The 26,423-nt window shown below is 48.4% G+C and overlaps 1 pseudogene; it reads left to right on the plus strand.

The window, feature by feature from the left end:
• LOC144158157 (serine/threonine-protein kinase DCLK1-like) overlaps window positions 1-23,541 on the plus strand; it is a 62,373-nt pseudogene extending 38,832 nt beyond the window's left edge.
• The last annotated feature ends 2,882 nt before the right edge of the window (window positions 23,542-26,423 follow it).

Here is a 26,423-nt window from a genome sequence, read left to right on the forward strand (position 1 = left end):
TCAGCAATTACAGGCCCATCTCTCTTGCCCCTCATTCCTCCAAGCTATTAGAACATATATATACAAACATATCATTGCATTTCTCGAATCTAACAGTCTGTTGTCTAGCTTCCAAAATGGATTCAGGCGTAGTTAAAGTACTGTTACGCAGTTAACCGAATTCGTGCACGACATTGCCAGTAACATGGACATTGGTAATCAGGTTGATGCACTATTCATTGACTTTTAGAAAGCGTTCGACCCTCTACTTCACTCTAAATTAATATGTAAATTAAACGATATATTAACCAACCCGCAACTAGTTACTTGGATTTCGCATTTTCTTTCTGAGCGCTCGCAATACGTTTGTTATAACTCGACTGACTCCGACATTGTAGTGTTAGTTCAGGCGTTCCACAAGGTGCTGTACTTGGCCCGTTACTGTTTCTACTGTACATAAACGATTTGCCTAATAACGTTATCTCTAAAATTCGTCCGTACGCGGATGATTGTGTTTTGTATGAACCCATCGACTCTCCTGAAGCCCATAATCGTCTAAATTACTCATTTACTAAATTTTGTGAATGGTGTGCAACCTGGCAAATGAGTATCAATTGTAACACATCGGTGCTTATGCCTTTCACAAATAGTAAGTCTCCTTCCTGATTCACGTACTCGTTTAACGGATCCACCTTAAAAAAAGTAACAGAATACAAATATCTTGGTGTTGTTCTTTCCAGCAATCTATCTTGGTCTCAGCATATTAACTTTATCTGCACAAAATCTTTAAAAAAGTTAGGTTATTTAAGACGAACACTGTCCTAATCCCCCAAAAGCACTAAATTACTAATGTATAAAACACTGATTCGTTTAGTACTTCAAAACGCATGCCCCTTATGGAACCCACACAAGCAGGGTGAAATCGATAGAATTGAGGCCATTAAAAAAAAGCTATCAGATTTATTTGTAATCGCTAAGATCGCTACTTTTCACCTTCCCTTGCCCTGTCTTCTCTTGAACTCACCACATTACGCATGCGCCGACTAAAGGAGTGTATGAAATTGCTTTACTGTTTTATTAACTCGGTATATCGCATGTCTCACAATACCTACATATCATTTGCCTCGTCGTCCATAACTAGAAGTAATCACCGCATTAATATCAAGCCTTACCATTGTTGAACCAACACATTCAAATTTAGTTTTTTTCCTTTCACTGCCGAACTCTGGAATGGATTGTCCGGTGATACTCGCTCCCTTCCGCTGGAAAAATGTTTACTTGCCCTTGCTGATTTGCGTAAACTGTTCTTTTGTTTTATTGCTCTCTTGATCTGTTTATTTGTTATTTTTGTTCTGTGAATGCTCACTTCTGCCATAGCCCCAAATTGGGGGCTGGAGTAGGTGTAAATAAATAAAATGAATAAACACATTCCGCATCTGTACCCAAAGTCTCGTCTATACTAAAAAAGCACTATAACATTCTTACCCAAAGTGAACGGTTGTGTACACGGGTTGTGTACAGGAGAAACAAAAACATTACGGATGTCCTTACCTAATCCAAAATAAAGACTCAAACGACCGGCGGATGCAGTCCTTGCGGAAAGCCTCGATGTCAAATATGCACGCACATGTCGACAACGGATACCGCGGTCAGTTCAGCCTCTAACTTTCGTCTAAAAATAAGAGGAAACCTGAACTGTGATAGTTTTAATGTGGTATATTTGCTCGAGTGTACGGTGTGCCACCTACAATACATCGGGCAAACACAAAAGTCGTTCAGAACGGGAACGAGCCCACTCCTTACAAGCCCACTCGTCACAGGAAAACTCGTCGTAGGCCCAACTCGTCACACCGGACTTTTCGTACACTGCCATCTCGAGATAGGAACTCTCGTGCGAGGTGCCTTCTGGTCACATAGATTTCGTTACACCGCGGCCGTGTGAACAAAAGCTTAAAAGCCCTGACCGGAAATTGGCATTTAAAGCCGGTCTGAGGCTGGTTTGTACAATGGGAAATTCGTTACGGCTGTTTAGGAGGGCGTGCGGAGGCCTGTGTGAGCAGCAGGTGTGCATAAAGAGCTGTTTTTTCTTTTGCTGAAGAGGGGGGAGGGGGAGAGGTGAGCGCCATTTGCATTTCTTCAAATGCTGATCGTCAGCGGTGTTGAGATAGTGTACGTCCGTATTTTTGCACGTATAACCTGCCCTTGCATACAACCCGTACCCCCACTTTCAGTCTGCGAATAAAAAAAAATGGCGAAGTTTGCACCAACTCGCGCAAGGCTTGAACCATAGCTAAGCTGGAAGATTTCTTTCTATGTAAACACTGAAGGACACACCACCAGGCATTGCATTAGGTTTGAAATTGTTTAGTTGTTGATTTGATTGATTGGGGGGTTTTAACGCGCCGACGGTACACAAGTGACCAGGCGCGCCGTAGTGGAGGGCTCCGAAATCATTTTGACCACCTGGGGATGTTTAATATGCGGGCATCGAAATCTCGAACACACGGACGTTTTCTCTTGTCGCCTCCATCAGAAAAGCGTCCGGCGCGGCCGGGAACCGAATGCGCTTCCTTGGGCTCAACAGCACAGCGTCAAATCGAGCTGCGCCACCGCGGCGAGCAATTGTTTTTTAAAAATTAATAATCTTTATTACACTGCAATGAATACATATTCGGGCCAGCCCAAGCCAAAAAATCGTGTGGGGGCTTTTGTTAACCTGTTCCGTTGTCGATTTTCACGGTGGTGGTAGTAGTCATCATCGGGCGGCACCGCCCACGGCTCGCCCGCAAATACCAAGATGTCAACGATCGCATCGCAAGAATCTTGGCTGATCACAATGGCTGAGCCACAGTCAATACGCTTCGGAATATTGACCGCAACATCCGCTTCCGGTACTGATGAAGTGAACAACGTCGCAACCCAGCGTTGAAGACGCCAACACAACGACACAACAGTGCAATCGTACAAATAGTGCAACAGTACAAAGAGAGTGCAATAAACATTGTTTTATTTCATGTACAACCTGTTCACCGCGTCATTTATAACAATTTGTTTACTTTTTTGCGTGCCATGTAATACAAATTTGCAGGCTATTATCTTTTTAATATACCTCGGTATGGCGGCATATTTACCTAACTTGCTGCGTTAAAAACTTTGAAAGAACACTCGCTCGCCTACATCATTTTGAAATGGGTGACGTATATATAGCAGGCTGAAACATCGCTTTAGAAAACAAGCTTGTAATGCGAGTTTTCCGTGTGACGAATATTCCGGTGATACGAGAATTCCTTGTACGAAATGCCCTGTGACGAGTTGGCCTTCCTGACCAGTTTACCTGTGACGAGTTTGAACATGTGGCGAGTTTGAACAATGAGAACATGTACAATGAAGTCCTTGCCGCCACTGCTGATGTTGATGGTCGCGATGAGCACCGGCCCCGGAACAGCTGTGAACACCGCCGACCCCACGAGGCAGCGTCCAAAGCTTGCGGAGAAGTGCCGGAGATCTGGGCGGGGGGACGTCGTCGGTTATACTTCTGGTCATGGCTGGTCAGTTCGTCTGGTCTCGGCGGGGCATGGGCAGGGTACACGGGGCTGGGGAATGTCGCGTCCGCGGCTCACCGGGGCTGGGGCGGGCCGGAGCTTTCCAAGAGACAGGATGAGACCGCTTCACGAGGCGAGACGGGGTGAAGCTCGGGGCCGGGATGGGACTGGAACCCGCACTTTCCACCAAAATGGTACGTGGTGGCAGGACAATGATGAGGCGAACCATGGGCGACGATGAAGTGATGTATTTACAAGATGTTGCCGCAGAGCGATGCGATCTATTTACAAGCGGCCATGATCGCTCGGGCCAGCCGCATCCTCTTCGTCGTCTTCGGTGACGGGTCATGGCGTAGGGGGCATTGTCCACATAGGTGTTCCGCGACAATATATATATATATATATATATATATATATATATATATATATATATATATATATATATATATATATATATATATATATATATATATTTATATATATATATGGAGAATATAATAAATTTCGTAGTTTTGTCAGGGTTAACAATGTCATTAATGTATAAGTTGAAGAGTAACGGGACAAGAATACTACCTTGCGGGGCGCCAGATGATAAATGCTTAACTTCTGATGAATAGCCATTAAGGCATTCGTATTGACGTCGGCTTCCTAGGTAAGATTACAGCAACGTTAAACCAGTATCGCGGAAACCGTACAATTCTAATTTCTTCAATAGTAACGCGTGATTTAGGCATTCAAATGCCTTTGTATAATCCATAGGTATTCCTATAGACACCTGTTCGTCTTCAAAAGATTTTAGAATGAATTCCCTCTGTTCTAGGAGGGCTAACTCTGTAGAGCAGTTTTTCCGAAAGCCAAACTGTGCGGAGTTCAGTATGCTATATTTATCGCAAAATTTTTCCATTGCAGAAAGAATTACTTTCTCAAGTCTCTTTGAAAAGACGGGTAATATTGATACGGGTCTGTAATTTGAAATTTTCCATATTATTTTTACTCCCTTTTTTATGTACGACTGCTAAATAAGCAATTTGCGTTCGTTTTGGAAACACTCCCTCTGATACCATAAGTTAAATATATGGGTTAGAAATGGGGTTATTATTTCTATAACGTATTTGTTACCGCATCCGAATCGCGGCTGGCACTGTTACTCAACCTTTGAAAGATAGCGGCCACTTCTGCGTCAGATACAGGATTTAGAAAGATGGAGTCTCTGCTTATATTTTCGACAAAGCTGAGCGCTCTACAGTCGAATTCATCTGCGGTTATATTGACAAAATTATTGTTAAATGCATTAACGAAGTGTTTTCCTGTCAGTTCTTCATTGTTCAAAGTAATTTTATCAATCGCATTTGTGTGGGAAGTAGGATTGAGAGTTCTATTTAGCATTTTCCACGTTATATCTGTTCTTGTTGCATATTCGGAAAACAGTTAATAAAAATAGTTATTTTTTGACGGTTTAATCTCTTGTGTTAATTTTTCGGGAAAAATTTAAAACTTTTAATGACTCGGCATTCCGGTTTTTAAGAAATTTCCTACGCAAGTTGTCCCTTACTTTGCCCTACTGAGTAATTCAGGACTAATCCAAGGCTTGTGGATTTTCTTACATGAGCGAAGTCGAATATAGGGAAACGAGTAAAAAAACTGTCCAAAAATAAATTGTAAGCGCTCTCTGCTTCAGTTTGTTGCAATATCGTGCTTCCATCAAAACGTTCTAATGCTTGTCTAAAGTCGTTAAGATTATTTCGCGTCATCTCCTGAAAAAATACTGGCGGTGCTTTCTTGTAATTTAATTTTTGTTTCTGTATGCATAAGTAACTCGCACTGTGATCACTAATATCCGTACATACAACATCTGCCTTTAGAGGAGAGGTGTGCATGTTTTTGATAAACAAGTCTAATAGAGTAGTGAATGAAAGGGCGATCCTGGTTGGACATGTTATGGCATTGGTGCAACCATATGAGAGAATTAACTGTTCGAATTCGATCTTCATACTGGTGTCCGCTAACATGTTTATGTTAATGTGTCCGCCTAAAATATTATTGTATTTATTTTCCCCTGCAAAGGTTAGAAGAGTCTCAAGAAAAGCAAAGAAATATCTAACATTCCCATTTGGTAGATGGTATACAACCGCTAATATACTTTCTTTTGTGTACAAAAACAAAATTTCGAAGTCAACGTTAACGCAAAACAAGTCTGATATAACGTCACTCATGACACCTTCTTTTAACCAAGAGGCACACACCCCCTCCGCGACGGGTAGTTCGATTCAGAAGAAAATTATTGTAATTCGAAAGACGCAGAACATTAGCATTTCCGACGTACCAAGTTTCTGTAAACATCATTTCATCGAACACATTGTTGAACTGGTCAAAAAGTACTTCAAGTTGCGGTATCTTATTTACGGGGGTTTGCGTGTTTACGTGAAGCAGGTTTAACGATTGTGCGCAGTCGCTATCGCAGACCTTGATAAACTCGGAAGGCATTGTGAAGTCTCCCATCGTCTTGATAAAGAGGCACTATCGTGGAAGGTGTAAAAGCGAAGTCGCCTTTACCCAGTGTTATCTAATTCGCTTTCGTTCCGCACCCTGATCGCCTTCTCTCCATCTTTCTGCCTCAGATACACTTTTGCGTTCGTGTGCCAGGCGTATTGGTACCCATGATTTTAAATGCGAAGCATCTCATGCTTGGGGCTGTGTCCTTCCTTCCCTTGTCATTGTTGTCCGCCGGCCGCACCCCCACTGCGCATGCCTGGCCAGGCACCGCTGATGATGATTGTGGCAGGACGCCCTTAGGGATTGGCCAACCAAAGAATCCATCACGAGATAGCTTCGCGTTCAACAACCGTCGTCATCTTCCAGTAGGGAACCCTGAGTACCACACCCCCACTGCGCATGCCTGGCCAGGCACCGCTGATGATGATTGTGGCATGATGCCCCTAGGGATTGGCCAACCAAAGAATCCAGCACCAGATAGCTTCGCGTTCAGCCACCGTCGTCATCTTCCCATAGGGGAACCCTGAGTAGTATGCGAGGCATTTTTCCTCTCCTCTCCGACACTCCTCTCCTCTCCGGCATTCCTCCTCTCCTCTCCAAAGCTCCTCTCCTCTCCGGGATTGCGCAACGAATGGCACAACCAGCGGGCTCCGCGCGCGATAATGTGAAGCAGCTTAGGGTTAGGGACGTGACGGTATCCGCTGCATACTCCACTGAGGGCGCCACTTTAGCTCCGCGGTATATATGACGCACGCGCGAGCTCCGCTTCCCTCATTCTCCTCCCGCAACACCGGGATCAAACTGAAAACTAATGAGAACTTGAGTCGACCCCATGGCTGCTTGGCATACTACTCAGGGTCCCCCTACGGGAAGATGGTGAAATACTTTTTTAGCCCCAGCTTTTGTTGTTGCTAATAGAAGCCTGTTTTTTTTTTAAGTTTTCCTTAATGTGGCATGAGTCATCATATTCCCCCAGTTCACTCTTTTTTTTTCCAAGAAGGAGTTCCTTGCGGTTTGCTTCACGTATCGTACGAATATACCAGGCACTTTATCTTTAGCAGACGGTAACCGGTGCACTGCTACAACTACAACAACACTATGGGCAAGATGGGGCAGGTGTAATTTCTCCGCTACGACATGGATCTTACTCAACAGGTCCTTTTTCGGTTACAGGAAGGGCATAAAACTCAAGGTTAAGTTTTCTACTTTGCAGCTCGAGCTCGTGAAGTTCCTGAGTGATTTCGTCCGTTCTGTACAGTTGGGTCCACTTTAAAGGGAAATGGCAAGCGCGTGGATTCTGCGCTCCGCGAAGCGCCGGCGCCGAGAAGCGGCGAGAATCGGAGAAAGCCGGCACATGCGCACTGAACGCATTAGGCGGGAGAAGCCGCTCTGTCGTCTGCTACGGCGCTCCGCTGCTCAGCTTGCAACAGCTGGGGGATTTCGCACTCGAAGGATGTGAGCGGTGAAGCGGAGAGCCGTAGCAAACGACAGAACGGCTTCTCCCGCCGAATGCGGTCATTGGGCATGTGCCGGCTGTCTCCAATTCTCGCCACTTTTGGGCACCGGCGCTTCGCGGAGCGCAGCACCCACGCGCTCGCCGTTTCCCTTAAACAGTGGACCTCACTGTACGTTTTCTCCCGTTCTTCAATGGCCTCAACCCAGTGCTTGAACTTTTGGACCTCTTTGCCCGGTCTACGAATGCGAGCAAGAATTTCGTCATACTCACTGGACATCATGTCCCCGGACTTCTCAATGTTTTCTAGAGTGGTTTTAAGAGTCATGAGACCTTCACGCTTTTTGTTGACAGCTAGCATTAGGCTCGCTACATTTACATCTTGGTTCTTCGGTTTTTCACAATGAGTGCCTATCGACTTCTTTCCCTTGCATGTTTGGCACTGCCATAAAGTTATCTTCGTCGATGTTCTTTTCCCCGGGGCTTCTTCTCCAAGCCGCAGTAGCGCTGAGGATCTCACCCCGGGTATCTTCAACCGACAAACTCAGCTTCCGATACAAAAACTGCACATTTATTTACAGCCCGGCGGGCGGCTAAGAGGCAGGACTCGCGCGGAGCCCGAAGACGACGGGCCGAGCTTTCCTGCGCCCGGACCGCGTCTCTCTTGTCTCATCTTTCCTTCCTCCTGCCGCTCAGGGCCGGGGAAGAAGGAAAAGCCAGTCGTCTTCGTCAGTGGCTATCCCATGTCGTTGTGGTTAGGACATCCGGTGCGAGCAGGCGCGGCCTTTGGCGGATTGCGCGGTGTTCGAAAGCGGCGCGCAACACGTGCTTTCCATTACCGCACTGCTCGCCCCTGGGCCTGCGCCCGTTCGTACGTCGAAGCGCCCGACACCTCCACCACCACTGTGAAATATACCTTCAGGAATGTTTAACACACGAAACACACACCACACACACTTTTGGCACGTGCACCATCGTTCCTTCAGTTGACGGCACAACAATCAGCACGGCCAGTGCCCCTTGACCCTGGCTGCAGGTCACCATGACAAAGTAGCCATAATCCTCACATAGCTCATTCAGAGCGAGCGGTCTTTAGAAGGCGGTGCGCACCGACCGTTGTCGTCCGAAAACGCCCTTGCCATGCGCCGCACACCCTCACGCAAGAGTATCAGGGGCCCCTCTCCTCCTCGCTTTCTCGCTCGGGAAGGGACCACTGCTGGCTCGTCACCATGCGTTGAAGCCACTCTGCAGTGAGGTGAAGCTGACTCACGCTTTCGCATCTTTCTATGCGAACCCTCGTGTTCGGCCGCTTCTGCGCTCGGAACGCCGTTCTCCGCTACGAACCGTTGGTCAGCGTGAGCAGCAGAGGACTGCTTCATGGTCACATTAACGCTGACATTGGCTGCCTCTTCAGCTATGCCTGCAGTCCTACCTGCAACTGCCTGCGGCTGCATTATATAAGCAGCCGTACCCTTATTTACACTTTCCTCTGTCAATTCGCTCGAGTTTCCCATGGCAATCACATTTTCGCGACATGACATCTGGGTATCTCGAGAAACACAAGATGCAATGTGCGTTACACAAACTGCATCCTCGCGCGATTCCCGTTCTGCTGCATTCTGCAAAGCAACGGGCTGCTCGCCCACGCTCCCAGAATGTTCTCCGTCTCCACACGGTGCGACGACGGGCTCACGCTCAACTGAAGCCAGCCCCAGCCCCTCCAGAACGGCCGATCTGAGAACTGCATAGCTCTTCCGCTCCTTTTTGTGCGAACCCTCGCTTTCGGCCGCCACTGAATCACCGCGTGCGTGCGAACCACCGTTCTCTACCACACACCGTTGTGTGGCGCAATGATAAGAGAGGGGCTCATCGGTCACATAAAGGTGAACATGCGACGAAGCTGAGGCTGTTTCTTTTGCTATCAGCTTTGTCCCGGGCATGCGCCCACTCTCATTCACCTTTGACTCCCTGTCAGCCTCGCGCGTAACATCTTCCTTCACCTCCATCTTCATTTCGGGAGAAGTTTTCTACGCGGAATGCTTCACTATCCTGCTCCACGGTTGCAGGAAAACTGAACGCCCACGAAGGAATGCGCGCCACTATCCTCTCTTCGCCTGTCCCGCGAGATTCTGATCGTGCCGAATCCCGCGAAACAGGAGGCTTACGCACTCCCAATGAATGGAATCCACCCAGCCCATCTTTCGGCGTACTGGCGTACCCAAGTCCACTCTCTCCCTCAGTGCCGAACATTACTCGTTGAGCACTCGGTGAGGCAGAAACATTGTTAGCTCTCTTTAGGCATTCCCTCTTGGAACGTTCCGCCGCTAACTATGCCTCAGCGATTCTCAATTTCGCGTGCAATAGCTCCTTCTGCTCAGCGAACGACATGGCTGACCTAATCCTGACGCTTGCCGCTTCATCAGCCCTCACACTCAGCTCCATCTCACCATGCCTAGCTAACCAGCCCGCATTATCTCAGGGCTGCTCATGAAGTACCCCCTACATGTCATGGTGAGCCACGCACCGAGGATCACGAGAGGCACTGACCTGCATAGCTCTGCGCCTGTAGAGATGCCGCACTAGTGCAGATGGGGTATCCATTTAGGAGCGGCTCTTTCAGCCGAGGTGTCTGCCAAACGGCCAGCTGACTTCTCGCCTGCCGCTCCACGCTCAATGGGCTGCTGATGCCTCCACTGACCGCTGGTCAAGCTGCTTCTCCTTCTTCTCAGGCCGCAGAGATTGCCTCGGTCTCCGTTGAGAAGTCCGTTGAGCGCCGATCGAGCCCCTTCTCCACCTGGGTAGTGAGCTCGCTGCTCCTGCCGATCTCGTTCAGCAGACCACCATTTCTCCGCCTGCTCCGTCCGTCGAGGGGTTCGCCCGCCGGCTGGCTGAGTAAGATCCTGTCGAATGCGCTAGTTATCTTCGTCGATGTTCTTTTCTCCGGGCTTCTCCTCCAAGCCGCAGTAGCGCTGAGGATCTCACCCCGGGTATCTTCAACCGGCAAACTCAGCTTCCGATGCAAAAACTGTACCCTTATTTACAGTTAAATATCATCATCACGGCGCTTGAAGACGAAGAGCAAGAAGACTGCTCCTTCGCGCGAGCGCGTGATACTTCTACTTCTTCATTAAACGTTCGTTGTTCCATGCCATCACTGGTCTCGCTCGTCTGAACAAATGGTGCCGTGACCAGGATTCTACCTCCACGCCCACAACAGACGTCTACCTGCGACTGAGCAGCAGAGAAGGAAACGGCGGCGGAGCAGCGGACCGACCTGGATCGCGCGACGAGACCGGAGTGGCCAGCAGAGGCATCGGAACGGCTTACAAGTAAGGCGTCATCATAAACCGCAGGGAAATGAGCAAAGAAGTGCTAACGAAGAAAAGGAAGGCGCTTCGCTGCCAGATCACGCAGCTTATCAACGCAGCCGAGCAGCAAGTTAATGAAGCAGCCAGCAGAGAACAGCTACTCGCGACTCAGGCGCAGATCAAAGGGATAAGCGAAAGCCTCAAGAGTGCGAATGAGCAAATGGAGAAATATCTGACTGAAGAAACCGCCGATGCCGAGTTTGAAAGAGTAATAGAGTATGACATGAAAATAACAGCAATTTTGTCTACCATCGAGTTCAGAATTAGAGAGCCTGTACAAATGGAATTATATAGCAGTGCAAGGCAGGCGGTAGCACCAAGTACCACTCAAGACGCAACGGAGCTAGTTAAACTGCCCAAGCTGGAAATGATAAAGTTTGGCGGAAGAGCTTTGGAGTGGCACCGCTTCTGGGCTCAGTATGAGTCAGCGGTTCACGTCAGACCTAATATGACCAAGGGACAAAAATTCAATTATTTGTTAGCGTCTGTCACCGGAAAAGCAGCGGCTGCCATAGAAGGGCTCCAGTATTCCGCAGAGGACAATTACGATGAAGCGATAAAAATACTGCAAGAAACGTTCGGAAATCGAGAACAATCGGTGGAGCTTCACATGAGTGAGCTGTTGAACTTAGAGAAACTGAGTTCGGCACATGAAACAGGCGATCTCCGCAGACTTGTGCAGAGAGTACAGATCAATACATTGGCACTGAAATCACTTAAGGTGGAACCCGAGAGTTACGCACCGATGTTGTTGCCAGTGTTGAAAAAAGCGATTCCATCGGAGTTCTCAGTCCAGTTCAAGTCCAAAGAAGCCATAAGGAGCAGCTCAGCCACGGAAGTTATCGCGCAAAACCGCTCAACGGGAAAAGAGTACGCTGAAAAGTTGGACAGGCTGATGACATTTCTGCGGGAGCAGTTATGTTTCAGGGAGCAAACACAGCGTGAACAGGAGAAGACAGCTGCGAAAGCCAAAGATAGCATCAGGCAGCTGCGCACACTTCAAGCTTCTACAGTTCAGCGGATAGAATCTGTCTTTTCTGCAAGCAGAAAAACCATTGGACTGAGGACTGTCGTAGGAGAATTCCAATGACTGAAAAGAAAGCCATTCTCACAGAGAATAGAGCATGCTTCAGGTGCACCCGACCAAATCACACCACACGGATCTGTAGAGCACGCGTGAACTGCAAGCCATGCAAGAAACGACATGCTACGTCTGTGTGTAGAACAGTGCGACAAGAAAAAACGGTGCAGGTTGAAGCACAGCAAGCGAAGGCGACGATGTCTACTCTGCACGCTACTGAAAATATACAGCATGGTCCTGTGCTTTTGCAGACGGCTGTGGCATGGATAGGGGATCACACGTCTGGCCGACATTGCCGTATGCTCTTGGACAGCGGAAGTCAGCGGTCATTCATTGATACTGAATTGGCAAAAGAAATTGGCGCAAAAGAAATAAGACAGGAATGGCTAACAATCGGTTCATTCGGAGGAGACGAGAAAATCAAGTACATGGACGTAGTTCAAGTGACTATAGCACCACAAGACAAGCAAACAGAAACAGTAATCGAAGCAGGTTGACGTGATTTCGCACATTAAGCTTCCTTCTCCCAATCAGAACATCAACGAAAAAATGGAACAACTGCAGCTACGAGTAGCGGACGACAGGACCAAGACGACAGCCACAGATGCGATAGGACTACTAGTTGGCTCCGATTATTATTGGGAGTTTCTTACTGGTAGAACACATCGACTTGAAAGTAAGCTGATGGCAGTCGAAACAACCTTAGGTTGGGTAGTGCAAGGTCCTTCGGAGAAAAGTAAAATGAGAGTAATGGAAACCCAATCAGTCATGGTTCTGAAAGTTGAAGCTGCGGAAACAGAACTTCAACAAGACCTACAGAAATTCTGGAGTCTGGAATCAATTGGCACAACAAAACGCAGTTGCAATATTACAGAAAGCGAACTAGTAGAAGAATTACAGCGGAAGATAGAGCACGGAAATGGTCGCCATCAAGTCAGCTTGCCGTGGAAGGAGAGCGTTAAGCTGGGAACCAACAAGAAAAACGCCAAGAAAAGACTATTACAACTGACAAAAAGGTTAAAGACAGACAGCAACATAGGCGGACGGCAACAGCTACGCGACGGCCAAGCTAAAACACACAGAGTAGATGTTGAAGAGGAATGGAGAAGTCGAGGCCGACCCGTAAGACCTTGGTGGAAAAGATGGCATCTAGAGTACATAAAAGAAATAGGAGCGACTGTCAACAGGCCTGATGTCGTCGGTTCACACTCTAGTTTCCCGCTTTTCGGAGTTGCGCAAGCTGCAGGGGCCCGAAAGTTCGGTGACGGAAAAACCGCCTTACTTAATGCCGGCGACCTAGTACCAAAAACCTTTACTGCGTACTGTGCATTGGATGATGCAAAGAAGAAGAAACGAAAAAAGTCGAAAAAGAAAAAGTCTGCGAAAGGAGGAAAGACATCCAAGAAGAAAAGCAACAAATCAAAGAAAAAAAGAAAGAAATACAAGAAATCCAAGAAAAACAAGTCTGGAAAGAAATCTAAAAAAGGAAAATCGAAGAAACACAAGTCCAGAACGGGCAAATCGAAAAAACGCAAGAGGAAAAGTTCGAAAAGGAAGTTCAAGGAAAAATCTGAGGATGACGAGGGTAGCCTGTCTTTGTCGCCATCGTCAGCATCTGGCCCGCAGTCAGGTGTCGAAACAGTTCCGGAAAAACAGGCTCCGTCTCCGTCCATCACCACAGCTATTACTGGAGCCCCGCTAAACCACTGCCCGCAGGAGATGTGATGCTAATTGAAGACCGGGGCCCAAGGACGTTTTGGAAAATGGGCTGAATTGAGAAAACCTACCCTGGACGTGACGGAGTAACAAGTGCTTGCCTCCTTCGGGTGGGAAAAGAACTTCTCAGAAGATCGGCGAATCAAATCTATCCGTTGGAGGGCTGCTTCAAATGACCCGCCAAAACGCAGCGCGATTCAAATTGGCCGGGCGGGAGCTTGTTAAATATCATCATCACGGCGCTTGAAGACGAAGAGCAAGAAGACTGCTCCTTCGCGCGAGCGCGTGATACTTCTACTTCTTCATTAAACGTTCGTTGTTCCATGCCATCACTGGTCTCGCTCGTCTGAACACGCTAGTTATCTTCGTCGATGTTCTTTTCTCCGGGCTTCTCCTCCAAGCCGCAGTAGCGCTGAGGATCTCACCCCGGGTATCTTCAACCGGCAAACTCAGCTTCCGATGCAAAAACTGTACCCTTATTTACAGCCCGGCGGGCGGCTAAAAAACAGGAATCGCGCGGACCCCGAAGACGACGGGCCGAGCTCTCCTACGCCCGGACCGCGTCTCTCTTGTCTCATATTCCCTTCCTCCTGCCGCTGAGGTCTGGGGAAGAAGCAAAAGCCTGTCGTCTTCGTCGGTGGCCATCCCATATGGTGGCGGTTAGGACATCCGGTGCGAGCAGGCGCGGCCTTTGTCGGAGTGCGCGGTGTTCGAAAGCGCCGAGCAACACGTGCTTTCCATTTCCGCGCTGCTTGCCCCCGGGCCCGCACCAGTTCGTGCGTCGAAGCGCCCGACACATGACTTTAGCCATGCCTCGCCTTAGATTTGTACGTACTCTCTGCAATGTTGGAGCATTTCCCGAAGTGATGGTTATTTTTGCATCCCGCACATAGCTAACCTTCACCATCTTCACATTGGGACTCACAACAAGGGCACTCTTCACATTCATCACTAGACATGGTAAAGTATGGCAAGTGAAGGTATGGTAATTATTTCCTTGTGTAGCGACAACGACTGCAAACCCTTGCGACTGAAAAAAACTTTAAACCCATAACATTTGCTGCAATCTATAGGTGTCACTATACTACTAGGTATGACATGGACTGAAGTCCGGCACTTGTATTGCACGTCGTAATAACAGCTGGACAACCAGCCGGGTGGTTGCAAGTGTTTGAATGTCGGGGAGGTAGGGGGAAGCTGAGAAGTGATAAGTGATGGGTCGGAAAAGTGTCGGATATACTGGCACTACGTGGCGCCGTGATATGGCAAGATTTATTCCCGCGCCCGCACTCGTGCCCTGCCGCAGTTGTGGTTTCGGCACTTGTAAACACTAGTCTGAATTTATGAAATGACAATAGTATTTCTGAATTAAGAGCAACGCTCGTAGAATAGCTCTTCAGGCAATACATATACTTAAGGTAATTTGGAAATTATATTTGCTTCAAACACACTTACTTCCCTTCATCATTTTTACAGCACAGTGTGTTCCGTGCGTTCTACAGTAAGAAACAAGCTACCTTCTGCTACCTGAATGCAGTTCTCAAGAACGCAGTGGAGTATACTTTAGTGTGGTATGTAGTTCTACGTAGTTCAAGAAGTGGAGACAGCAGAACCTACCCATCCTGGTGTGCTAGCTTGGACCTACACCACTGCGTCACAAGCGCAGACACCGAAACAATTCGCACTGTGAGCTTAGCGACTCCCATTAAAACCAATTTAAACTGCAGGATTTCCCGCTCAATATAATCCAAACGCCAGTGAATATAATCCCAGCGCCAGTGAATATAATCCAGGCGCCAACCAATATAATCTATGCGCCAACCAATATAATCCAGGACCCACGCAGTGCACCATTCTCATGACAGCGCTTTGTAATTTAGTTGGCAACCAATACCATCCGGCCTCAGTGTATTTTCATCCAAGTTAGATGAAATGGGTTACCTGACCAGTTTAACCAGACGACCCAAGAACTGCGCAATAAAAGTCACGTGACTATCCAGAACTCCCGCCTAATTACTATAGCGAATACGAGGATGGTGTCATGGGTATGAATTAAAGCATTTAACTTGCTCGCTTACTCGAAATTTTTGGGGAAACTGCCCCAATGCCTAACTCTCGAAACCCAATACGGGCACGAACATAGGACAGACAGGTGGCACTGCTGGAGCCGTTCAACAGCGCCACCCGCGGAAGAAAATCGCCAAAATGGTCGGGACATGCCCTGGAGTGTAAGTGTGGAGAACACGTGTTTCCCTGTTGTTTAAAGGGGCAACCTCTCGTTACCGTGACGATGTTAATCATACGAAACTCACTTTTTTTGTCAGAAATTAGGTCCGGGCGACACGCGTTCGCTTTAATTAATTACCTAATATAGGTACCTAATTGATTATTCGTTAGTCATTGATTTGGATAAAAGTCAAATTGATGTAACCCGGGCTTGTACGGTACCAAATTATCTCGATAAGGGGAAACACGTGGGAGAAATAAAAAATTGCTTCCTGCTTATAGTCATGAGATAGTCCCGTGAGTCATAGATTGGGTTAAATGTCAGATTAATTCCACAAGGGCTTGGGAGGTATCAAATTAAACGTCTCTATAAGTGGTATAACGTGGGACAAATAAAAAATAGCTTCCCGGTTGTAGTCATAACACAAAGTCACGTGAGCCCTAGATTGGGTTAAAAGAAAAATTAAGGCACTAGGGCTTGTGAGGTATCAAATCAGAGTCCTCGATGAGAGGAATCCCGTGAGAAAATTAAAAATTCCTTCGTAGTTAAAGTCATGATAATAGTCACGTGAGTTATCTATTGGGTTAAGAGTCAAAGATATGTCACTATGGCTTATGAGGTATCAAATTAAAGAGCTCGATGGAGCGGAATCACGTAGTACAAATTAAAAATTGCCTCCTGGTTATATTCATGAGATAGTTACATGACTCACAAATTGGGTTAAAAGTCAATGTGACGTCACTAGCGATTGTGAGGTACCAAATTAAAGGTCTCGATGAGTAGAATCACGTAAGACAATTTAAAAATCCCTTCCTAGTTATAGTCATGATAATGGTCACGTGATTCACAAAATGGGTTAAAAATCAAATTGACGCCATTAGGGCTTGTGAGGAATCAAATTAAAGGTCTCAATGAGGGGAATCAGGTGGCACAAATTAAAAATTGCTTCCTAGTTATAGTCATGAGATAGTCACGTGAGTCAGATTGGGGTAAAAGTCAACTAGTTGTCGCTAGGGCTTGTATGGTATGAAATTAAAGGTCTCGATGAGGAGAATCACGTGGGACAATTTAAAAATTGCTTCCTGGTTATAGTCGTGAGATGGTCATGTGAGTCATAAATTACGTTAAAGTCAAAAGTCAATATGTGGCCAGTAGGGCTTGTGGGGTATCACAATAAAGGTATCGATAAGGGGAGTCCCCTCGGACAAAATAAAAATTGCTTCCTGGTTATAGTCGTGAGATAGTCGCGTGAGTCATAGATTAGGTTAAAAGTCAAATGATGCCACTAGGGCTTTTGAGGTATCAAAATAAAGGTCTGGAGGAGAGGAATCACGCGCGCGGGACAAATTAAAACTTGCTTTCTCATTATAGCCATGAGATAGTCACGTGAGTCATAGAATATGTTAAAAGTAATGTGATGCCACTAGGGCTTGTGACGTATCAAATTAAAGGTCTCGATGAGGGGAATCACGCGGGACAACTTAAAAATTGCTTTCTGGTTATAGCCATGAGATGGTCACGTGAGTCAGAAATTGGGTTAAAAGTCAAAATGATGCCAATAGGGCTTTTTAGGTGTCAAATTGAAGGTCGCGATGAGGGGAAAGAGTTAGAACACATTAAAAATTGCTTCCTGGTTATGGTCGTGAGATAGGCACGCGAGTCATAAATTCGGTGAAAGGTCAAAATGATGGCGCTAGGTCTTGTGAGGTATCAAATTAAATGTCTCGATGACAGAATTGCCTGGGACCAACTAAATATTACTTCCTATTTATAGGGATCAGATAGTCTCGTGAGTTATAGATTGGGTTAAAAGTCAAAGTGATGCCTTACAGCTTGTTATCGCCCACCCTAATGTAAAAAGAAAGTTACATATGCGAGAAAGAGGCTGATGGTGTGTTGAAATATTGTAATTGAATTTTTAATGATGTCGCGTGACTCCTACGGATGATTAATCAGTCACGTGACTTACCCTGGCGTTTATTTTTCACGAGTAAAAGCATCATAGGTATCAAATGATCGCCATTCATTTGCTTGTTTGCGGTATGTGCAAAACATTTGTCTTTGCAAACATTATTCCCAAAGATGTCGCATGATTTCCATGCGTCATGATTTAGTCACGTCACTCACCATGAGGTTAATTACATCACGAGTACTGGCATCATAGATATGAAAAGAACACGGTTGAATTGCTTGTTTACGTGATGCGCAAAAACTTCTTGTCACAGTGAACATGTCTCCTTTTGATAGCGCATGACTCCTATAAATCATGAATTGGTCACGTGACTTACTATGAGGTTTATTACACGGCGAGTATTGGCATCATGGTTGTCAAATAAACGCTGTTTAATTCCTTGTATTTCCCAAATCCCAAAACTGCTTAAGAAAATTCCAAAAACCGCTTAAAAATCCAATTGTCATGCCAAGCCCAAGCCGAAAAGGGGGGTCTTCCCATGAGCCCCCCCGACGACATGGCTTACAAGGCGCAGTTTCCTCTCTAGTATACTTACTAAGAAACTCTATGCCCAAAACTACCGTCGCCGAAGCAGACGGCAGAGCCGACGGAATGCGTTCCGCCAACACGCCCGCCGGCGCACGGGGAACGCCGGCCGCTTAGCCGGCCGCCCATTCGCTGCGCGATCTACATTGTGCTCCGCGAGTGAGGGACATTAAGGGCCCGCCGGAGAGAGCGAAGTCGGCACTCCTTTTTATCTTGCTCTAGAGCTATATACAGGAACTCTATCTTGCTCCGTGGGTTGATGTGTTACACCGACAGTGGGATGCTTACGACGCGGGTCGGAACTAGCTAGAATAGAGCTCGAGAACTTCCAGGTTTTAACTCCCTATGGACCGACGCGTGTCGTTCAGTCGTAGGAAGAATAGAGGGAATCGAAGGAGCGTCTGCAGGGTCAAAAGCGCGAATGGGTGCGAAAACAGCAGAAAAGCGCTTCCGCCGCCGTTTCTACCGCACGTTCTAGCTCGCCGAGTAGATAGGAATCTCTCCCGGATGAACAGCAGCGTCGACGTGAGCCACTATTTCTTTTTCAGCTTAAAGGGCTTTCAGAGCGACAATTTTGGCGGTACCTTTCACTTCCAAGCACACGCACATAACTGGTTGCCGGTTTTCAGGCACGAGCTGGGACTAGAGGGAAGGGGGGGGAGGTGCACGCACAGATATCGGTTTCATTCCCTCACTGATCACATGTCCGTCCACCGCCCCATTGCAATGCGAACTTTCCGGCATGGTCCATCTGATTAGGTTGGTGTTACGCAGACACTAAGAGGCCTACGACGCGGGAGAGAAACAGACAGCTCCGTGTTATACCATTAGAATAAATTTCGAGTCCTTCAAAGTTCGATGTGCTAAATGCTAATTTCTTGATCGCAACTTACAAACCAACGTGTCTTGTCTCGTGCATTTCGTGTACTGCGTCTAGCTCCGCAACTCATCCTTCTTCACAGAGTGTAAGAGCACTAATTTTTTTATCGTGGTGCAGTCATAAAATGCCGGGAACGTCAGCAGCGTGAATGCTGTTTTGTAATTCGGAAAGCATTGACCGTAGAACAAATCTCTCGGGCAAGCTTAAAGGCCTTTTTGTTTCCTTGTTGGCTCTTAATTGTTAATTACGCTCTTGCTTCATCTATTCTCAATTCGCACTTAACAGAAACGAGGTTCAGTACCCTTTTAAGGTGGAGGGCGGAGTTGTATGAAGCCGCAAAGGCGGAGGGCCGGACGGAAAATGGGTGGGCAGGGACAGCGGCATTTGCAGGCAAAGAGAAAAAAAATCAGCGAATTGCTAACAATATTTGACAATAGTTGACAGTAATCTGCCTAAGTGTGAAGATGCGGGACAATGCTAACTGTAAGCGATCAATCCTCTGTTCTTGTCTCCCGTCTAACCCTCTTTGAGGTCAATACTGGTGCGTCGGCCTTCAAATAGGAGGTGACAAGGGGGGGGGGGGGTCGGACGGCGTGCTGGGTACCGCATAATACTTCCCCATGGGCTGCAGATTGCCGACGAGCAGGTTCCCGAGAAGATAACGAACAGAGTCAGTGGCGATCGTATGCAAATATTTGAGCCCCACATGTGGTATGCGGCTAATTTATGTTATATGAATATTTAGCGTTCTTGCACGCCCGCAGAGTGTCTGTCAGGCCTGGATGACTATACTCGGTGACAACTTAAGAACGGCACCGAAAGTTGCCGCTGTGCCTTATCACCGTAGCCGGATGTTTCTCCGCGCGCCGCAAGTAGGGCGTTACTGGGAATGTTTTGAACATGGTGTGAGCCGTTCCCGTGGTTTTTTGGACTTAATATGCTTATAAACGACTCCAGTGGCGATAAAGAAACTGCGTGAGACAAGGCAGACGATATCACGCATTCATAGCAAACCCCTTTCAAAACGCGCGCGCACTGACATCACGGGTCCGGCGGTTTGGCGGAGGGATAAACTACATGAGGTGGTGCCGTTCTTGAGTTGTAACCGAGTATAGAAAAAGTGGCGACAGGAAGCTTCCTCATTATTTGCAGCTGCGAGTTGCACCTCGTCGAGTTTTGATCTCCCAAATGACGACCGGCCATCCAAAATTGCATCTTTGTCGGTGGTCGACAGGGCTCTTGCGAATGGATGCAACGATGGGGCCGCATTTTTGTACTACCGTAATTGTACGATTCTAACCCGCTGCCGATTGTAACGCGCACGTACATTTATGTAAGAATATACAAAAAAGAAATATAACGCGGATTGTATTGCACCGCTGTAGAAGACATGACACCACGTACCATGGTAGAAGACACTTTATTTGACGCACGCAGCTGTACCATCAATATTCCTTGTGCTTCATAACCTTGCTTATCCAGCTCCTGCTGGAATTAAAACTGGAGCTGTGAGTATTCGTAGTACCAAAATCCTTCAATGCTTCTCTGGTCATAAAACTCACGGCCAAGTTTCGTACGGGGACAAAGGCTACCGCGAGGGGCGCCACTGCAGATCGGATGGCATCGGGCGGCCGCCGCTGCTCTGTAGCCAGACCGGCAGGCAGGAACGCAGTGGCAGCCTGCCCGTTCGCACCAAATTTTTTCGCCATTCACAAAATGACAAGTCGATTTCAGCGGCCCACGGCACGTAAACCGAAAGCGCACTGCTGATAAGGCGGCAAGCGTCTGTTTTATCTTACTCCGTGGTCCGTTCCCTGCCAAACGCGCTCTGACCGCGCCCCCGGCTGCCCTCCGATCAACACCACCGCCACGGCGCGGCCTCCCTGAGCAGCGCACGAAGATCTCCCATAGCGTGACGGCGAAGTTTCATGACCAGAAAGGCATTGAAGGACTCTGATAACACGTTGTGGGCAATTTACAACCACAGTTTAAATGGGAATGAAAGCACACAGTTTGTAGTTTCAAAGCGGGCACATTGCGTCTGTGGCAAGCGAACAAAGGGTTGATAACAAGACGGCGAAACGGTTCGCAATGCTACTTGCCTAAAACATATTTCATGGTGTTTTTTTTTTGGCTGTGACATAAGAGTATCTAATCCAATTCCATCTCACAAGCCAGCTCAGAAGTATACTATAGATGCGGATATTGAAACGATCACAGCTTGTCTCGCATTCTTTCGCCACGATCATAACTGTTATGATCGTCTCAGGGGAAACCCCGGAAAATAGGACGTTACGAAGGCGCCGAGACAGGGCGGCAGCGGTGAGCGCCGCGAAAAAGAATCCGACGCAATGCTGGCGTAGAGACGACTGGCTTCCCGCGCTAGAAATCGGGGGAGTGTTTATTGTTTACAAGATATCGCCCTCTCCCTCGTTTGCGTCGCGCCCGAGAAGTGGGGCAATGGCGGGCACAGGCGGCCGCTCGCTTGCAGCCTCTCGCTTCGTAGAACAGTGGAATTGTGGAATACACGAATATAACACTCCTACCCCAGTTGATGAGTTCACCACATGGGGGCCTGTCTTCACTGTGCGTAATAGCTGGCGGCTTTCTGTCGTCGGCGCGAGCGCCGAATATGGCAGTCCGACCCCTCTTGCGGTTCAAGTTTCGTGTCTGGCCCCGTGGCTTGTGAAACGGGGCTCGGCTGGCGAACGATGCTCGGCGGCTGAGGCGTCGGCATAAACAGTAGATCCGGTGTTGTGTTGCCTCCGGCGTTGGTCTGACCGCTTTCGGCAGCTTCAAGCGTGGTTTGCGGCGGCTCTTCGTCTTCGGAGATCATGCAGGGAGCAATTCCTGGTCAAATGTGGTCCCCATGTCTGTTCCAGACTGTGCCGCCTTGCAGATCTACCTCAGTTGAAGACGAGCTTGTGGAATTGCGAGCGGTTTCAGGAACCCAAGCAGGGCCTGGGCGAAAGTTTCGTGCGAATACAGGCTCTCCGGGCGAAGGCATAAAGGCCTTGCGGGAATTCTCGTCACAGCGAAGCTTCTGCTTGAGTAATTTAAACTCCACGCCTGGTCGCAGGTTCGGAAGCAGCTGGTCGAGAGCTGTTTGAAGTTTTCGCCCCATGAGGAGCTCAGAGGGTGCCGACCCTGTCAACGAGTGCTTCGTAGTCCGGTAGGAGAGGAGGTTGCGGTCGATGCTCGTCTGAAAATCCCCCGGCTGATCTTTCTTCAGCTTCGACTTGATGGTTTGAACGGCGCTGTTCGAAGCAGGATGGTAGGGGGCAACGAGAATTCTGCGAATCCCGTTGCGAGCGAGGAAGTCAGCGTACTTATCGCTGGTAATCGCAGGGTCGTTGTCCGATGCAACTGTATCCGGCAATCCGTGCGTGGAGAAAATTTTCCACCCGCCGCGGTGGCTCAGTGGCTAAGGCGTTTCGCTGCTGAGCACGAGGTCGCGGGTTCGATTCCCGGCCACGGCGGCCGCTTTTCTGATGGAGGCGAAAAGCAAAAACGCCCGTGTGTACGAGATTTCGGCGCACGATAAAGATCCCCAGGTGGTCAAAATTAATCCGGAGCCCTCCACTACGGCGCGCCTCATCACCTGCGTTGCGTCGGCGCGTTAAACCCCACAATCATTCAATCAGAAAATTTTCCGCAGGCACTTGATGGTACTCTCCACAGATGGTGAAGTCACTGGGACCACTTCCACCCATTTTGAAAAGGCGTCGACCAAAACAAAGAAGTAATGACCTTTGAATGGCCCGCCGAAGTCCACATGTAGTCGCAACCACGGTTTTTTTCGGGAACGGCCAGGGAGTCGATTGAACTCTCCTTCCCATGCGCTTGTTTTCTTGGCATGCCTGGCAGTGCTCCACTTTGTCGGTAATGTCTTGGTCAAATCCGTTCCACCACACGTGGCTTCGCGTGCCTGTTTTCATTTCCTCCACTCCAGGGTGTGTTTCGTGGAGCAAGCTTAGAACGTCTGTCTGCAGGGACTCGGGAATAACAACACGGGCACCCCGCAAAACGCAGTTCTCGTGAACGCTGAACGCTGTCTGGCACTTTTGAAACAGCGATCATTCTTTTCCTTGCGGAATCTCGTCACCTGACATTAACGCTTGAAGCAGACGAGACAGTATGGGGTCACGAAGGGTTGCCTTCGAAATAGTCGAAGGAGACAGGAGTCATGGATAGGATCCTTCAAGCATGAAGATATCTGAGGGCTGTGGGATGTACGTTTTTTGTGCAGGTAGCGGCAGCTGGCTCAAGGCGTCGGCGTTGCTGATGCACGCTCCCGGTCGGTAGATGAGCTGGTACCTGTACGCCGAAAGCGTGATTGCCTATCTAATCATTCGGGGTGATGACCGCTCTGGAATCGGTTTTTCCTGTCCCAGCAGTCCCAGCAAGGGTTTGTGATGCGTCATCACCTCGAAATCATGGCCCCACAGGTATTGATGGAACTTGGTGATTCCAAATATTATGGCCAAGGCTTCTTTGTCAAGTTGGCTGTATACTTCTGCTCTGATGGCAGAAGGCTACGCGATGCAAAAGCCACTGGGTGCTCTCCAGTTTCGTCTCGCTGTGTGAGAACAGCTCCCACGCCGTACGGCGAAGCATCGCAGCTGACGACGATGAGCTTTGTCGGATCAAAGTGCTGTAGGACGGGTGCGCAAGTCAGCAGCTCGTTGGTTTTATTGAAAGCTTCTTCCTCTTCGCTGTCCACTTCCACCGCGCGTCTTTCACGAGCAGCAAGTACAACGTTCGGAGCACTGATGACAGGTCTGGTAGAAAACGCCTGTAAAAGTTGATGAGCCCCAAGTAGCTTTGCAGCTGTCGGACGTCCCCGGGACTTGGCACCTTCAAGACAGCGTCAACCTTCTTCGGTGTTGGGCGCAGGCCCTCGGCGTTGATGACGTGTCCGAGGTACTTCACCTCGTTGACGAGGAAAGTGCATTTTTCGAGCTTAAGCTTCAGGCCTGCATCTTCGAGGTGTTGCAGGACACAGTTCCCATTTGTGAAGTGTTCGGCGTCATTCTTTCCGGTCACAATGATGTCGAAATACACGGCGACGTGAGGCGAGGCCTGCAGCAAGTTCTCCATTTCTCTCTGAAAAATGGCTGGAGCTGAGGAAACGCCGAAGGGAAGCCTGGTGTATTTAAAAAGACCTTGCGCAGTGTTGATCGTGCAAAGCATCTGCGATTCTTCGTCCAGCTCCACTTGATGGTACGCATCCTTCAAATCAAGCCTCGTAAACTTCTGACCTCCGGAAAGCTTGGCCCACAGGTCCTCGACTCTCGGCACTGGGTACTTTTCTAGCACCGTGACAGGATTAATCGTCAGCTTTAAATCTCCGCACACGCGAATGCTGCCGTGTTCCTTCGCAACTGGAACTATCGGGGCTGCCCATTCAGACGATCTGACAGGTACGAGTACTTCTTCGCGTTGCATTTTTTCCAGTTTTTCTGCAACCCCGTCCTGAAGTGCGAACGGAATCGTGCGGGGCTTGAAAAACTTTGGAACTGCACCTTCGTTTACGAATAGCTCGGCTTTCACTCCCTTGGGGTTCCAGGACCTTCGGAGAACACGCTCTTGTAGCGCGAAAGCAGCTCGTCCACGGTCGAAAGTGACTTAATGGACTAAACTTCGGTGATGTCTAGATCGAGAGCACTAATATAGTTCCTTCCTAGGAGTGTAGGGCACTGGTCAGGGGCGAGAAACAACGGCAAGGTCGCTTGCCGGTTGCCGAACTGTACCGGAACGGTAACTTTACCCTTGACAGGTGTTACTTTTCCGCAGTAGCTTCTCAGAACAACGTCCAAGGGCTCTATTGTTAGCCCAGGAAATCGCCCATGAAACGGTTTCTCTCCCATGATGCAGAAGCTGGCCCCCGTGTCGAGCTCCATTCTTAGCGATTTTCCGGCTACTTTAGCAATTGCGAAAAATGGCGGAGCGGTTCCGGAACTTGCCACTGACCACGTCTCGTATGTCGGTGTCCGACAAGGCGAAGGAATTTCCGCGCTCCCTACAGCATTCACTGGATGTCCTCTTTTCTTGAATCCTTTGTTGAAGTGATTTTCGCTGTCAGCGTCAAACGCTTTCTTTGAACGGCATACTTTGGCTAGATGACCTACCTTACCGCATGCGCCACATCGTGCCTTAGCATGCTTGCAAGCAGTTGCGTAGTGCGCATCTCCGCAGAGGTAGCAAGTTATATGGCCTATCCCCGGCGCCCTCTTCACGACATAAATTTCTTGGGTCTCCTCCATGCTCAGTTTCCTCATCAACATGCTTGAGTCATTCTTCGTGGTCTCCATTGCAACGAGGACTTTCACCGCAGAGTCAGACGTTAAATGTACTTTTTCGAGCAAGCGGTGTTGCATTGTTACGTCAGCTATGCCACAAACGAGTCGGTCCCGAAGCATGTCCGGTAGGAAAGTACCGTACTCACATTCTGAAGAAAGCTTTTTCAAGGCTGCGATGTAGTCGCTGACAGCTTCTCCAGGTTGGTGGGTGCGACTGTTGAATTTGAAGCGTGACACCACGACGGAGGGCTTGGACACGTAGTGGCGCGACAGCACGGTGAATATCTCGTTAATCGGCACTTCGTAGGGAGTCTTCGGAGTAAGCAGGCTCCGCAGCAGCGAGTAGGTTGCGGGTCCGAAGCAGGTCAGGAACACCGATCTTTTCTTCGCGTCCGGAACGTTGTTGGCGTCTAAGAAAATTTTAGCGCACTCCGGGTACCCCGTCCACGCTACTCCTTCCCCGTGAAAAGGTTCCAAGGCACCGTAGGTGGGCATGGGTGAACATGAACGAAGTATGTGCAATGACTTGCACGAAAACTGAATTTACCCTCGTTGCCAAAAGTGTTATGATCATCTCAGCGGAAACCCCGGAAGTTAGGACGTTACGAAGTCGCCCAAACAGGGCGGAAGCGCTGAGCGCCGCGAAGAAGGAGCTGACGCAATGCTGGCGTAGAGACGATTGGCTTCCCACGCTAAAAATCGGGGGAGCATTTATTGTTTCCAAGAGATCGCCCTCTTCCTCATTTGCTCCGCGCCCGAGAAGCGGGGCAAACGAGGGCCGCCGCTCGCTTGCAGCCTCTCGCTTCGTATTACAGTGGAATACACGAATATAACACCAACTATACTCGGGCACGCTGATTTCAACTGAATTGTCCGAAAATAAGT

This window comes from Haemaphysalis longicornis, unplaced genomic scaffold (assembly GCF_048455015.1).
Source record: "Haemaphysalis longicornis isolate Haplotype H1 unplaced genomic scaffold, Haemaphysalis longicornis Haplotype H1 scaffold_1, whole genome shotgun sequence".
In the NCBI taxonomy this organism is placed as follows: domain Eukaryota; kingdom Metazoa; phylum Arthropoda; class Arachnida; order Ixodida; family Ixodidae; genus Haemaphysalis; species Haemaphysalis longicornis.